The 16,193-nt window shown below is 38.0% G+C and overlaps 1 protein-coding gene across 2 annotated transcripts in view; it reads right to left on the bottom strand.

Moving 5' to 3' along the window:
* LOC135099555 (uncharacterized) overlaps positions 1-16,193 on the bottom strand; it is a 60,357-nt gene that overhangs the window by 5,755 nt on the left and 38,409 nt on the right. For both annotated transcript variants that reach the window (XR_010268121.1, XR_010268133.1), the window contains exon 5: positions 2,407-2,634. The gene's annotated coding sequence lies outside the window, so the exon portion shown is untranslated. The remainder of the gene's footprint in view (positions 1-2,406; positions 2,635-16,193) is intronic.

Here is a 16,193-nt window from a genome sequence, read left to right as displayed (position 1 = left end):
GTGATAATAAGCATAATCTTGTTTTGTACTTTGATTGTTAGATACCCTATGACGGCATAACATAGGATATATATATATATATATATATATATATATATATATATATATATATATATATATATATATATATATATATATATATATATATATATATATATATATATATATATATATATATATATATATATATATATATATATATATATATATATATATATATATATATATATATATATTGGTGCACTTCCGGTGACGCGTCATAAAGAGTTAAGACCGCGAAACAAAGGGTAGACTGTGACCTTTGTCCTCATGAGTAAATAAAAACCTTATTTGCATAGATATATAAAAGATCTTATTTGTTGATTGTTCTGTAATCCTTCCCGTCTCGAAATATAACGCAACATTTTTTCAGGCACCGAGGATTTTTTTCAAGGGCAGCGCGTTAAAGGTTTACATATCGAGATTATATCTAAGTTTGCAGGGTTAGAGGAGGATTTATCACGCTTAAACCTAGTCAATTTAACAAAACAATGACATCGAAGCGAACTAGATCAGTTACAGTGTGGAATTATAAAGAGTACACGTTGTCTGATGTTGCATCGTATGCTTGAGGCTGTAAAGACAATCTGAAATGCAGTGGACTTACATCTAACATGAAACACCTCTGCACTAGACATCTGGAACCGGTTCCGACGGTTCCACCCGCCAAGGAACCGGTTCCTTGAATACTTGAGTTATCGGTTCCTGCCCACCACTATCCAAAAGTAGGTTGGTTGTTTGCAACGTTTCGTTCCTGTTCTGAGGACATCTTTAGGCGAAGTGAGAACAGTGTGTGCGCGCCCTTATATAGCGGCGTGCTGAAAGGTGATTGGTCAGCAGTGGTTCTGGCGCGTGAGAACGTGTCGGCTAGAAGAGTAGCTGGCGGTAGAAGAGCTTCATGTGGTTCTGAAATATTGAAGTATAGTAAGCTGTTAATTCTTACTATACTTCAATATTTCTCACTATATCCTTCTTCTATCCCCACTCTTACTTCGCTTCACCCCACTTTTCTAAAAAGAAAAAGAAAGGTTCTGGTTGCTGGCGGGGCTTGGATGTGGGTGGTACCAGAACCACATTAAGCTCTTCTACCTATATATGTCCCCAGAGTACAAAACTGAGGAAAGGGTCATCAAAAAACATTACATACAATATCGTCAAACCCACAGACACAGAAAACACCATAGCCCTCACTATCTACTACAAGTCTAAGAAAACATCACAGCTGCTAATCAAGAACCGCCAGACCACTACCCAAACACCTCTACAGGAAGACCATGTCATCTACGAACACACCTGCACCAGTGAGGGCTGTGGAGCTCACTTTTAAATCGGGATGACACGGACAAAACTGTCTAGGCGCCTCACATGCTACCTACAGAATAGAGCACTAAAGAACCATTATAGTACACAACACACAAACACCTTTGAAGCGACATCACCTAGAAGAAGGAACTAAGATCTTAGATCGTGAAAGTGACCCACGCTGATTACTTTTCCTGGAAGCACTCTACATACTAGATTTAGAGCCATCCATGAACATCCAAGTACAAGATCTATAATTACTCCCCACACAAAAGTAGAGAGCACGTAGAACCACAGCTACAACCTACCAATAAGAAAAGCCGCCACCTATTCACGCGCCAGAACCACTATTGACCAATCACCTTCCAGTACACTGCTGTATAAGGACGCGCTCTCATTGTTCTCACTTATTGGAAGGTATGGTTACAAAAAACACATAAAAGACATATCTCAAAAAGACACATTAGCGCCAAACATTGTTAACAGATTTGAAAAACTTGACATAAACACCAAATTACATCTCGTGAAAGCGTGTGTTGTGCCAATCGTAACATACCCAGCCTACACTCTAAACGTTCTTTCAAATTGACAAATTAATTACAACGAATACAAAATAAAGCACTCCGACTTGCACATGGCGAAAAATATCCATATACTTGAACCACAGCAGAATTATGTTATCTATCAAATATTATCGATCAATATTACTCTGTATATTAGGGGAAATAAGGTGAAACAAAAAATTAAAAGCTATCCTCAAGGACAATACATATATAAACTCAGTGTAAGATCACCAACAAATAAATTATCATTCTTGTCTCAGAAGCCACATTAAAATACTGGACCAGACTGTACCTAATCCAGAATACACTAAATAAAACACTAAAGAATCATCGTTTACACTCATCTTTTAATAACAGAAACAATCACTAAATCATACGCAACGAGGACATCACAGAGCTATACAAGTGTATGTGTTCTCTCTTAGTCTCTCCCCCCGTACCTCCGCGCCCTGAGTCGTCAGGGGAGGATGCCTGCGTGTTAGCTGGCGTCGGGTCGACTCACCTGACATCCTTCCTTGTTAGCACAGCCGTTGCCCTCCCCAGGCGAGAGGTGTAGTCATACCGCGACGTCTTCAGATGTCCCGGTATGACTGCGGGGGACGGGTTGAGCGTCTACCACTGCGCCCTGAGTTGTGGTGGTGTTTGGATTCCGGTCCCTTCTACAATTCACGAGGGATACCAGCTAGGTGTGAGCCGCGCGAGGCAGCACCATGCGGTACGGACAGGAGACCTGAGGGGACATAGCATCAGTGTTAATGTATAATGAAAAATACCAATAAAATATAGCTACACTAGTGAATTATAATAAAATATAGCAATGACCGGCTGCCCGTCATCTTTTATCCTTCTACTTTCCTTCGTCACTTAACCCAACCTATTATCTTGCCCCTATTTTACTTTTTATTTTCCCCCAACTGTCTCTCCTCCTTCCATCCATCCATCTCCTCACTTCGCCTGAAGATGTTACCAGAGCAGGAACTAAACGTTGCAAGCAACCAACCTACTTTTGGAGAGCTTGGGGCCACAGACGCCGTTAAAAGAGAATTGATTAAACAAATTGAAAAGATACAGCAGAAGCTGAATAATGCAGAAATTGCTTATGCATTCAATCTCGTCTGCCTGAAAAAGAATATATATATATATATATATATATATATATATATATATATATATATATATATATATATATATATATATATATATATATATATATATATATATATATATATATATATATATATATATATAAAGTAACAAATGATAATGTTGATAATATTAATAATGATAATAATAACAATAATAATAATAATAATAATATAATAATAATAATAATAATAATAATAATAATAATAATAATAATAATAATAATAATGAGAATAGCAATTGTGGACGAAGGGACCTTGGATTATGTTAAGTAAATTTTTTCATGGTCTTTTTTATGTTCTACTCGTACAATATATATACAGACTGTACAATGACGACGACGAGCACAACATTAACAACGACAACTACAACAACAACAACAACAACAACAACAATAACTACAACAACAATAAAATAATAATAATAGTAGTAGTAGTAGCAGTAGTACTAAAACAAGTAAAGAGAAACAAATGTATTTCACTAAATAACCTTAAATAGTTAGAAAGAAGGAAAAGAAAAAGAAAAAAAAAGTTATAAGGAAGCCTTGTCAATGAACGCACAATTAGTTGTGAATATAATGAAAGCTTCCACCGATTTTTGCATTCCTCTGAACGCGGAGACTAGCAGAGGAAAAGTTTAAGATTCTGTGGAGCCTTCAAGTATTCCAAAGTCATAAGAACTTTGGCAGGACTTGAATGCCGGGATTAGCAAAGGAAGGCTTAGAGAAACTATACCTCCCCTTTTATGTAGCCTTTCAAATATATAAATGAACAGAACGTGTAAAGATAGAAAGATTAGAAATACTACAACCTTCCCTAGCAGTCTTTCAAATATATAAATGAAGAGAGAGTATACAAACAGAAAACTTTAACATCCTTCGTCGGTCTTGGTATCAGACACGTATACTTGCTTTCACTATCAGAGGAAACTATGCGCCATAAAAGAAAATGTCACTCAACAAGGGCTTAGGAACCGTGGAGTCTTAAGAACAATTTAATTATGATAATTAAATTGTTCCTAAGACTGGTGATTAACTCCTGCTGATTGAACTGCTGTATGAACTCTATCTGTATCTCTGTGTGTATGTGTACTTACCTATCGGTATGTCTGAATTCGATTTAAGGTTATGAGTTTTTTTTTCCTTTTTTTTTTTAGCATTGATCACACACACACACACACACACACACACACACTGTTAGGTGGTCAAGGTCGAGTCTTTCAGTCGGATTAAAGGTATTTGAACGTCTTTGTGTATGTTTGTGTCTTTGTCTAAATATCCGTGTGTGTGTGTGTGTGTGTGTGTGTGTGTGTGTGTCCTTATCTTTGTCCCTGTCTGTCTTAGTATCAAATCCGCCCTTACACTCTCTCTCTCTCTCTCTCTCTCTCTCTCTCTCTCTCTCTCTCTCTCTCTCTCTCTCTCTCTCTCTCTCTCTCTCTCTCTCTCTCTCTCTCTCTCTCTCGCGGCCTGTAGTGTGTCTCGCCGAGTCAACAGAGGGACCGAGTGCTGGTGTCCCTCGAGACGTCCATTGTGTGACGTGTCTGCAGGAGGGACGGCGGACAACAGCAGCGACAGCAGCTGCAGTGGGGATGAACCGGCTGACAATTAAGGCGCTATATAGAGTCCAATATAGTAGCCTTCAGCAAACAGAGAGAGAGAGAGAGAGATTGGGGGAAAGGACTGTTGCGAAGACTTTCTTGAACAGCACAAAAACGCATGTTAATTAGCAACATTAACTGTGTGTGTGTGTGTGTGTGTGTGTGTGTGTGTGTGTGTGTGTCTCAAGTTAGTTATGATTACCTTGTTACGCGTCACAGTAATTTAAGCCAAAGTTGTGTTGTCCTGTCTCAGTATTTGATTTGTGAAAACGTGGGCGGCTCTTCCTCCCACCTCTTGCTTTTCACAACAATGCTTCTGTTTAAAGATCAATTTTGAAAACTTTATTCAAATACTTATCCATTGTTCTTCCATCATTCTATATTATAAAAAAAACTGCATAATTCATTAGGTTTCAGTGTTGGAACTGATTTCAACATTACACTCGCGTTATTTCTTCCTTATCCATTTTTTGATAATGACCGTCTTATTTACCCCTAGTCTGTCCTCACACACTTCGCTCTTCAGTGGGAATTCTGCGCTGATGCAAAGGTTGTTGTTGCTACAGATTAAGTTGTCAAGGATATGAACTCGTCTCTTGTTAGCTGTAGCTAGTTTTTGTTCTTATGAGAAGAGAGAGAGAGAGAGAGAGAGAGAGAGAGTGGCTGAGAGTGTGTGTGTGTGTGTGTGTGTGTGTGTGTGTGTGTGTGTTTTCGTCCTGCAGTCTTGAGAATCATTTGTTGGACTATATTCTTCAGGTGAAAAGTTTTAACCCATCATAGTTTTAATTGATTAACTTGACGAGACCCTCAATGGATCTCCATCCTCTCTTATTTTGTAGAGTTCACAGGCAGGGAAATACGTACACATAGCGTGTTGGGGCTCTGGAGGTGGTCCCTCTCTGGCCGCTATTAATAGAAAACCTGCGAGGCATTGCGTCATCCAATCATTAACAACCTTATATGATGATTATTTTTCATAATACTTTTTTTTATTATTACTACCGCTACTACTACTACTACTACTACTACTACTACTACTACTACTACTAGTAGTAGTAGTAGTAGTAGTAGTAGTAGTAGTAGTAGTAGTAGTACTATTGATATTACTGCTTCTGTTACTATATAGTACTACTACTGCTACTACTGTTTTTACTACTAATGCTAGTACTACTAGTGCTTTACTACTATTACTTCTACTATTACGAGTACTACTAGTACTAGTAATGATGATGATGATAATAATAATAATGATAGTAATAATAATAATAATAATAATAATAATTATTATTATTATTATTATTATTATTATTATTATTATTATTATTATTGTTATTATCATTATTATTATTATTATTATTATTATTGTTATTATTACTAATATAAATTTCATATAGATAATACACGTTTTAAAGTACTAAACTTTTGAAGAGAGAGAGAGAGAGAGAGAGAGAGAGAGAGAGAGAGAGAGAGAGAGAGATCCTTTCTTTTGCTTAAAACCTCTGCGTCTTGTCCCGACAGCGTCAAATATGCCCTAGTAATTATCATTTGTTGTTCTAGATATTGTTGTTATTGTTGTTGTCGTTGTCGTTGTTGTTGTTGTTTGTTGTTGTTGGTTCGTATAATAATTGATCTAGTTAAGTGTAACTGCTTATATTTATCTGTTTATTTACTCATTTTTTTTTTATTATTATTCTGATTGGTATGTACGTATGTATTTCCCTATTTTGTATACGTTTCTCTAGTACAAGTACTTATATGATTTCCTTAAATTTCTGTATTACTAAATTTCCTTCCTCCTCTGTACAAGCCAGTATCGTCCTACGCATCTATTTGGTTTCCGAATGTTTAACGTATCAATGTATGATTCTGCTAATACATGTAATTGAAAATCCATTATTTCTTTACATCTTCCTTACGACGATCCAACTTAAAAAACAAATGACATTCACGATGAGCAAATATGAAAAAAAATAAATAAAATTTGCCCAGCAAGAATGTAACACGCCTCCTGATGGACTTTACAACCAAGACAGTGTAAGCTGGGGTCGAACTTTCAGTCTTGCTAACGAGTCGACCTTTATACCACTGGGCTACTCGAGGCCGTAGAGATATAAAAAAAAAAGTGTGGCGATCCTTACACAATCTAATGGCAAGAATAGCTGCCTTCATTCTCTAAATATGAACCGATCCGTGGCATCAAGACGAGACCCACTCCCTCCTATTCCTCACTCTCTCTCTCTCTCTCTCTCTCTCTCTCTCTCTCTCTCTCTCTCTCTCTCTCTCTCTCTCTCTCTCTCTCTCTCACTGATTACTGTGCCCATTCAAGCCAATACCATAACCAGTTCTCTCTGGTCAGAAGGAAACAATATGAAAACTTTAAACTTTATTTTATTTTTATTATCTGTAAGAAAAATGCGGAATTCTACTAATATAAAATTGTACTAAAATTGTACTAATGATCAATTATGTGAAAGTTAGACGTTTTAAGAAGCAGCATAAGTACAGGATAGTACCAACCAACTTCTTCATAAGCGAGTGTAAGTTTTTTTTTTTCACATTTACTTTGTCATCATCGTCTTGCGTGTTGCACTGACTGACTTATTCTTAGGTGAGTTATCCCTTGGCACAAATTTTTTTGTTTTGTTTATTTTTTATGGGTTTTATCTGTCTTTATTCTTTTTTTTTCTTCTCACATTCTTGTTCCTCAGTGGAATATCACTCAGTTGTTTCTTTGTTGTTTTGTTGTTGTTTTGTGGCATTATTATTTTTTATTTCACTCAATGTTGTTCTGCAACGGAGAGTCACTTAATTAATGTTTCTTCATTATTGGATAGAATTTTTCAGTCGCTTTATTGATTGTTTCCTTGTTAACAGAATTTTTTTTGTAACTTTTTTTGGTTTGTCATTAAATGTAAATTTATTTTCTTATTTTTAAATTTCTATTTAGTTTTTGTTATATTCTTGATTTCACTAACAATCCTCAGTGGAGAGGTCATGTTGATGCTTCTCCAGTAAGTGATATCTTTTTTTTTTTATTGTTTTCTGGTTCCCCTTCGCAATCATATTCCTCAGTGGATTAACACTCAATTTCTTTGCTTCTTAGGTTATTTAATACAATTTTTTTTTTCTCCGTCATTATTCGCAGATTTCCTCTCAGGCACAATCTTATTCCACGGTAGAGTATCACTCACTTGTTAATATTAATTTTAATTTATTTATTTAATTTCTGTCATTATTTTCTGGTTTTCATTTACATTCTTACTCCTCAGTGGAATATCGCTCGATTGTTAATTCGCTAACAGACCTTTTCTTTCTGCGATTTTAAAGCTTTTTTTTTTTCTTACTTTTTGTCATTGTTTTTTTTTTGGATTTCATTCACAACTACTGGATACAAGTTTTTTCACATTATTTTCTTGGTTGCATTCACAGACCTGCTTGTTTTTTTGTTTTTTTTTATTTTCTTGTCATTATTTTTTCCAATCACAGTCTTGGTCGTCAGTGGAGAGTCAATGTTTATGATTCATTTTTTTTCTTTTCTCAGTTTTCCATTCACAATCTTGTTCCTCAGTGGAATATCACTCCGTTGTTTCTTGGGCCACAGATTTTTTTTTTTGTGATTTTTTATTTTTTTTTTTTACTTTTTTGTCATTATTTTCTGAATTTTAGTACAATCTCGTCCCTCAGTGGAGAGTCATTGAATGCTTAGGCCTTTACTGTCTTTAATTAATGGTTAGAAATTTTTTTTTATTATTCTCTTAGTTGCACTCATGAACTTGTTCCTCAGTTAACACACTATTCACATTTTTTTTCAACATTTTATTAATTTATTTAATTTTGTCATTGTTTTCTAGATTTCACTCACAATATTGTTCCTCAGAGGAGAGCCAGTGGTTATGCTCCACCGTTAAAAGATAGAATTTTTTAACCTTCTTCTTTTTTTTTCCTGGTTTTCCTGGTTTTCCTGGTTTTCCTGGTTTCCTTTCACAATCTTGTTCCTCTTTGCATTAACACTCAAATCACAGATTTTTCGGGATTTCGATCTTTTTTTTTCCTTTCATTTTTTTTTCTGATTTCTTCTCACAGTCTTGTTCCTCAGAGGAGCATCGCTCAATATTTAGGCTTCTTAGTTAATGAAGATTTTTTTTTTCATTATTTTTTCATTTATTATTTATTATTGTTTTTGTTTTCTCCTGATTAACACTCAGTACATAGGCATCTTATGTTACGAATGTATATATTTTTAAGGGTTTATTTATTTATTTATTTATTTTTCTTATTTCCTTTCACAGATCTTGTTCCTCAGTGGAGAGACACTTAATTTTTCCTCGTTAACAAATGGATTTTCTTTCTTATTTCACTATTTTTTGGATTTTCTTTATCAATCATGTTTCTCAGTGGAGCGTCACTCAATTGTTTCTTCATTAAGATTTTTTTTTTCTTTTTTTCATTATTTTCTGGTTTCCATTCGCAATTTTGTTCCTCAGTGAAGCATTAATCTATTGTTTCTTCGTTAACAGATTTTTTCATTACTTTCTGGTTTCCGTTTACAATCTTGTTCCCCAGTGGAGAATAACTCAATTGTTTCCTTGTTAACATAATCATATTTATAATTTTTAAGTTTATTTTTTTTTTTTACTTTTTTTATATTTTCAGAATTTCATTCGCAACTGTTAGATAGTTTTTTTTTTTCTTTTTCTTCGTTTCACTATGTATTTTCTTGGTTGTACTCACAAACAAGACCAATAAATTAACACTTAGTTCATAGATTTCTTAGGTTACGTGTACAAAGATTTTTTTTCCTCAGTGAGTTAACGCTCAAGTCATATGTATTTATACTTTTTGTAATCTAAGTTTTATATTTTTTGTCATTTTTTTTTTTTTCTGGATTTCACTCGCTATCTTCAGTGGAGAGAGTTTTTCTTTTTTCGTCATTATTTTATGGTTTTCTTTCACAATCTTGTTCCTCAGTGGAGAGTTAATGTTTGTTTCTTCGCGTGTGAAGGGGGGTCTAAACATGTCCAGGTCTTGTATTCTGAAACGCTTTCCTCTCTCTCCACGACTATTTTCCAAGGCCACAGAGGTGATTAGTTGTGTTCTCAAGAGTGTTTCTCCCGATTCTATAAAAGTAGAAATCTTGTTAATCTGTCACTGGAACCGTAAAAACATCCTTACAAACCTATGTAGCTTCATCTAGGGGCTTCTGAAGGTAATCGGGGTGCGGTGCGAAAGTATTTCAGAATATAGGATCATATCCACTACCCTATATTTCTCTACGAACTGATCCAACACTACTTCTGTATACTTGATTCTCTACCATCCTTCTGCTCTCGTACCCTCCACTCTACCCCGTCAGCAATTTCTCTCTCAGGACCAGCGAAGATTTACGACCTCCACTTTATGCTTTTCATCAACAGTTTCTCTATCTCTGCTCTTGTCAACACCACTCTATTTGAAACTCGAGCAGTCCAGGGAATTCTCATCATTCTGCGCCAGAGGTTTTCATGATAAAAGATCTTGTTCTGAGTTCATAGAGCTAGTGACAACTGTACCTGTAACGAGTTTCTCTGATTCACGTACTGGTTCACTGACTTTCTCCAATTTAATGTGGCATCCTTGTTTAACTGTCACGGGGCTAAGATATCACGCAGTTTTTCATCAATGTTTACGATGTAATAATATTTGACTTGCTATTAATCTTAGCGATTCAAGTCTTCATTTACTTTTTTAAAGGAATATAGTGAGTTTTTTTTATTTCTTAGCTTTCGTTGTTTTTGGCTGGTGTCCTTCACACTCACAGAGAAAAGAAAATAAAGAGCCGTGGACTGACAGGATTTGGAGCAGGAAAAAGAGGCCAGCAGGGTGACCTTGTCTTCTCTGCCTTGGTGCGGAATGCCAAACAACGCGTACTCAGGAAAAGGAGTGTTAATTTCTTGCATGAGAGAGAGAGAGAGAGAGAGAGAGAGAGAGAGAGAGAGAGAGAGAGAGAGAGAGAGAGAGAGAGAGAGAGAGAGAGAGAGAGAGAGAGACAGAGAGAGACGGGGGATGGGGGGAATGGGGGGACGAGTGTACAACTGAATGCAAAAAATTACCATGGTAACAAAGAAATCCCCCTGGAGCCAAGCAGTAAAGGACAGCTACCACTCGTATTGTGTCGGAGTGATGACGTGTGACGCAAGGTCGAGCTGGCGTGTGTGTGTGTGTGTGTGTGTGTGTGAGTTCTCGACTGTGCGGTATTAGTATGCAGCTTGTTTAAAGGTGATAGTCAGTGAAGGCAATTGTCGATAAGAGGAGAAGGACGCTGGAGAAGAAAAGGAAAGAGAAGAAAGAAGACCTCAGATGGACTTGGTGACGTGTGAAGGGTGAGGACGAGGCGGCAAAAAAGTTAAGATGGACACGAAGTAGGAACTACAAAGGAAGGAGGTGAATGGAGGGCAAGAGAAAAATGTAAGGAGGGGGGAAAATGTAAAACAGATGAATTTTGTGATTTTAAGAGGATATGTGAAGACAGATAGTGAAAGTATTAACCGGAGAAGGAAGGATTGAAAGGGAATATTATTATTATTTTATTTTTTTTTTTTTTTTTTGCCGAATCCAGCTTAGTAAAACGGAGTGAACAGTGAAGAGGAAGTGAAAGAAGTGAGGGAGAACGAGAGGTGAGGAAGGAGATTAGTAGAAGAGAACGAAGGGAGGAAAATAAAGAAAAGGAAAAGGAGAGGGATAGTGGGAGGGATGAGGAAGGAATCAGAAGTAAAAGAAGAGTGAAAGGAAGAGTTGGAGAGTGAAACAAGGGACAGAGGAGAGAGGGAAGGAAGGATATTTGAATCTCCGAAAAAGTTAGCAGTCTTAAAGGATTACCAAGGAAAAGTCAAGGACGGAATGGAAATATTGCAAGGATATAGCAGAGAAATGGCGGGGAGAGGGAGGAGGGAGTGAATGTGGTGGAGGGAGAACGTGCAGGAATGTTAGTGTTCCCGAGAATGTGGGAGATTATGGCTATGGTGGTGGTGGTAGTGCTGGTAGTATTAGTAGTAGTAGTAGTTGTAGTAGTAGTAGTAGTAGTAGTAGTAGTAGTAGTAGTAGTAGTCCTTTTTATGTACAAGGATGGAAAGCTCGAAGTCAAAAGAATATTCGTGGGGAAAAAAGTAGTAGTAGTAGTAGAAACAGTAGTGGTAGATTTTTTTTCATGCACAACGAGAAAAAACACAAGAACTAAAAAAAAAAAAAATTGTAAGTGAAGGAAAAGCTACGAATTGTCTCTCCCATCACTGGAAAAACAACAAAGAAAAAAAAAAGAATACAAGAAGAAAAGGCAATTCAGCGTTAGAGGTGTTTTAAAACTCCACCTTTAATTAAATACTTAATAATAAAACCCATATCCATCATATCCTAAACACTAAAATTTCCTACATCTACTGAATCCACTCTGCCAAAGCCATAGACCTCCTTACCAGCGCCGCCCACCTTACACACACACGGAGGACCATATTCTGAAACACTTCTCTGCTGCACCCTTACTACTTTCAAAAGACTCCGGTACACAGTCCAGAAATGTGAAGGATTTGAAGTATTCAGAACCCTCATCATTAACTCAGGAAAGAAGGGAAATTATATCAGAAAAAAAAAGTACCTGTATCGTGTGTGTGTGTGTGTGTGTGTGTGTGTGTGTGTGTGTGTGTGTGTGTGTGCGCGCGCGCGCCTGCCAGACTGCAATGCCCATGCCAGATTGCAAGAGTAACATGAAACAAACAAAACATGAATAATACATTTTGTTTTCGAAATGGGTCTCTCTCTCTCTCTCTCTCTCTCTCTCTCTCTCTCTCTCTCTCTCTCTCTCTCTCTCTCTCTCTCTCTCTCTCTCTCTCTCTCTCTCTCTCTCTCTCTCTCAACGCAAAGCAACAACATATATTGGCTTGCAGTAAGGGACTATTTTGGTGACCCCTGCAGTGCGAACCAACATACCATAACCCTCCTTCACCTCTCATTTTTACCCTTCCACCCCTCACCTCTTCACCCTTCCGCCTCTCTCCTCTCACCCTAACCTTCAGCACCACCTCTGGACCCTCACCTACTTTTATCCTCGTCCTGCCTCACCCTTCACCCCAGCGACCTCACCCCTAACAGATCATCACTCCTCTGTCACCCCATTTTTTCTGCTCTCCCAGCCTGGCTACCTCCAAGTAACCCCCACCCCACCCCTCCTCCTCCCCTCCATCCTCTTCCCAGGCGAAAAAGAAAATAATGGAAACGGGGTAACTGCCATATTTCAACCGAGACAGTCCACACACCTCGTTACTGTCATGTTTTTCCTCCTTCTTGTACTTTTACCACCCTTCCTTCTCCTCCCGTCTGTCTCTCTCCGCCTCCCTCTTACTCCATATTCGTTTGCTTCACGTCTCCTTCCTCTCTCTTCCTGTACCCGCTGCCTCCATCCCAGACCTAATTTCCTCGCCGGCCGGACGCGTTCACTCCCACACTACATAACCTTGGATAGGCGATTTACTGCTCCGAGCATCAGGCTAAGCAACGAGTTTGGTAGGTTGTGGACGAGGCGCTGGCTGGGACGAGGCGCTTACTTTGGTGGGGCTTCGTTCGTGTAAACTAGCAGTAGATTAGTAGAGGTGGTAGAAGTGTGGAAGTAGAGGGCGTAATGTTGATGAAGTGAAGGGTTTAGAGTTTGGAGATAATGTACAGTGCTAAAGTGAGATGTTTTGAGCCCTGGAGAGAATGTGTGATACTAAACGTGTGAAATGAGTCTTGAAGAGAATGTAAGGTGATATAAATGAGGTGTCGAAGATCCTAAAGAGAATGGTATGAAAAGAAACTCGAGATCGATGGTATTTAGTAGGAATTTCTAAAGGTGAAAGACAGCTGAACTAAATTGGCTTAAACCGTTTATTTTTATTTTCTACTCTCATCTTGTCGACCTTGCGGGAAACGGCAATTAAACGGGATTTTATCTATATTTTTGTTTAATTCTTGGACAGTCTCCCTTACACCCATAACATATATAAATAAAATACAAAGAAAGAAAGGAAATAAGTAAATAGATAAATACATGCTCAGAAGTAATAAGAAAGAAAAGTTGTGTGGTGAAGTAGGTGATGAATTCGCTTATTCGTGTCAAGGACGAAATGACACTCATAAGAAGCTCCGAAAGTGTGGCTGGTGAGGATAACAGAGGCTACCCAAACTGCGAAGGAATCTTTCACCTTTACATTACCTGACCATGTTTCCCATAATTACTTGCAACTTTTTGGACACCTCTTTTGGTGCCATAATCTTTTAAAATAGGTAAAAAAAAAAAAACAACCAACCCATATTCTCTCTATTTTTAGCATTCTGAATTTTAAGAAAAGACGATCATAACAGCGCGCTAAGAGCAGCAAGAAGAGAGGTTTACATTACCTGGTTTACTAATTGAGACTGAGTTGTAGCGCAATGAAAGAAGCTCAGTTCAGCAAGCGTATGTACTGAAGGAGTGGTGTGGCAGGTTTCTGAAGGACACTCAAGAAGATTAATAAAAATACGAGTAGCTACATGCCAGGTGTTTGAAGGTTTATAGATTAAAGCGACGTTAGTTTAGTGGCGGTATAAAGCTTCCACGTACAAAGACAGCTGACACGTGCAGGAGGAGAGTCATTATCATCATTATCGTTGTCGTCGTCGTTGTTGTTGTCATCATCTACTAGTCCACTGATGAAGGCTTTTCCACAACCTCCTCCATTAATTTCCGTCGGCCGTGTAAAGGAGGGGATGGGGAGGGGGAGGGAGAGGGGCCACGGTAAGGATGTGAGAGGCTATGATGGGTGTCTAGAAGTTGGTCGTCTGAGAGGTAAGTCAATATCACACCACACTGACTTAGCGCGTCTTGGGGGGGGAAACACTTTTTGATGGAAGGATCGTCTTTATACTTTATGAAGGAAATATTGGTCTTCTTTAAAGCTGCAGGGCGTGTTCATGCAAGTACTGCTTATGTTATTAATTGACGCAGTGGTGTATAAGTTAAAATAATAAAAAAAAAAAGATGAGTTAGGTCATTCACTCAGATATGAACATAGAAAGCGATTAGGAGGTAAATCTTGGAAGACGATGCGAGCTTGATTCCTAACAATGGTGATAACAGGTGGAGTGTAATGCAAGTAGAGATATATACAGGAGAGGCAAGCAAAATAAAAACACCACAAGAACTTAAATGATGAGGAATACCGGGGACTAGAAATTGAGTTATAATAAACCCCGAAACCGGAGAAACTGGACCAGTACAATTTATTCTTATAGTACGCAGAGATCGCACCACAGCACACCGGGGGCAGCAGGGGTGAGTCATCGGGTGCAAGATTGGGAGGACTTTTAAGGGGAAAGGGATAGAAGCAGCGGGTTATATCTATGTAGGCGAAAATGTGCAAGTTTGAAGGGGTAGTTGCGTTGCGTACGGCTGAGGTAGGGGTACTGAGAGAGACCGGGAGACACAGATGTATTAAATGAGACGCGGGGGAGCAGTTACGCGTGTGAGTGAGGAATTATTGGGTCCGAGGAGTGTGGGAAGCCTCGGCAGTTGCTTGGGAAGTGAGATGAGAGAGCGATGATCTTGTGATGAGCGAGAGGAAGGAACGAGAGAGGTGAGAACAATTACAATGATTTATAGCTCTCTCTCTCTCTCTCTCTCTCTCTCTCTCTCTCTCTCTCTCTCTCTCTCTCTCTCTCTCTCTCTCTCTCTCTCTCTCTCTCTCTCTCTCTCTCTCTCTCTCTCTTATTTATTATTCCCATTGGTTGTTCCTCGACCTTTGACCCTCTAATATTCAGGTATCACTTGCATAAGCCAATGCCTGATCTTAATTCTTGTGCTGCTCCGAAATATCTTTTTATTTTTTTTTTATGTTTTCATACTTACTGACCAGTCTCTCATAAGCTGTACTAATCCTGCCTTGCAAAATTACTTCTTGTCTCTTCTTCCATGTTGCCAAATTTAAACCGGATAGAACCAATACTTTAGAGATCTTCAACATTTTTCGACTAACTGTCTATCCGACTTTACCGAACACTAGCTACACAACTCATCCCTTGCCTAGAGGGAATATGTATAAAGATAATATTCTTCTCTTTGTCCTCTTTCTTGTTGATTATCGCTTTTATCCAAGAAAGAAAGGTAATTTTGCTTCTATCCATGCTGAATTATAAAATTTTGAAGGACTTCCCAATAACTACAGCTTTTTTCCAGCTTTTTTCCAGCATCTGTCTTCCTCATACTCAGGACTTCTACTCGTCTATGTACGAATAATTTCCACCCATTTACGTAATGTCTCTTTGCTCATGTCCTTTACCATTTCTCTTTGATATCCATACATATTTGTATTGCTCTTTGTTCCTTTACGATATGCATCTGCTTTGCAAAATGATGAGTTCATTTTGCGTTTACATTTCCTTTCCCCCTCACCATTTCGCCACTGTCACCTTTCCCATCATCATAACCTCCATTATTCAATCCTTTTTTTCTTTTTCCTCTTACGCTTCCGAGTGCGTTCAGTGTTGTGTGTTATATTCCCTTTATTC

The sequence above is a fragment of the Scylla paramamosain genome, chromosome 4 (genome assembly GCF_035594125.1).
Source record: "Scylla paramamosain isolate STU-SP2022 chromosome 4, ASM3559412v1, whole genome shotgun sequence".
NCBI lineage: Eukaryota > Metazoa > Arthropoda > Malacostraca > Decapoda > Portunidae > Scylla > Scylla paramamosain.
This window is presented reverse-complemented; position numbering and strand designations above follow the sequence as displayed.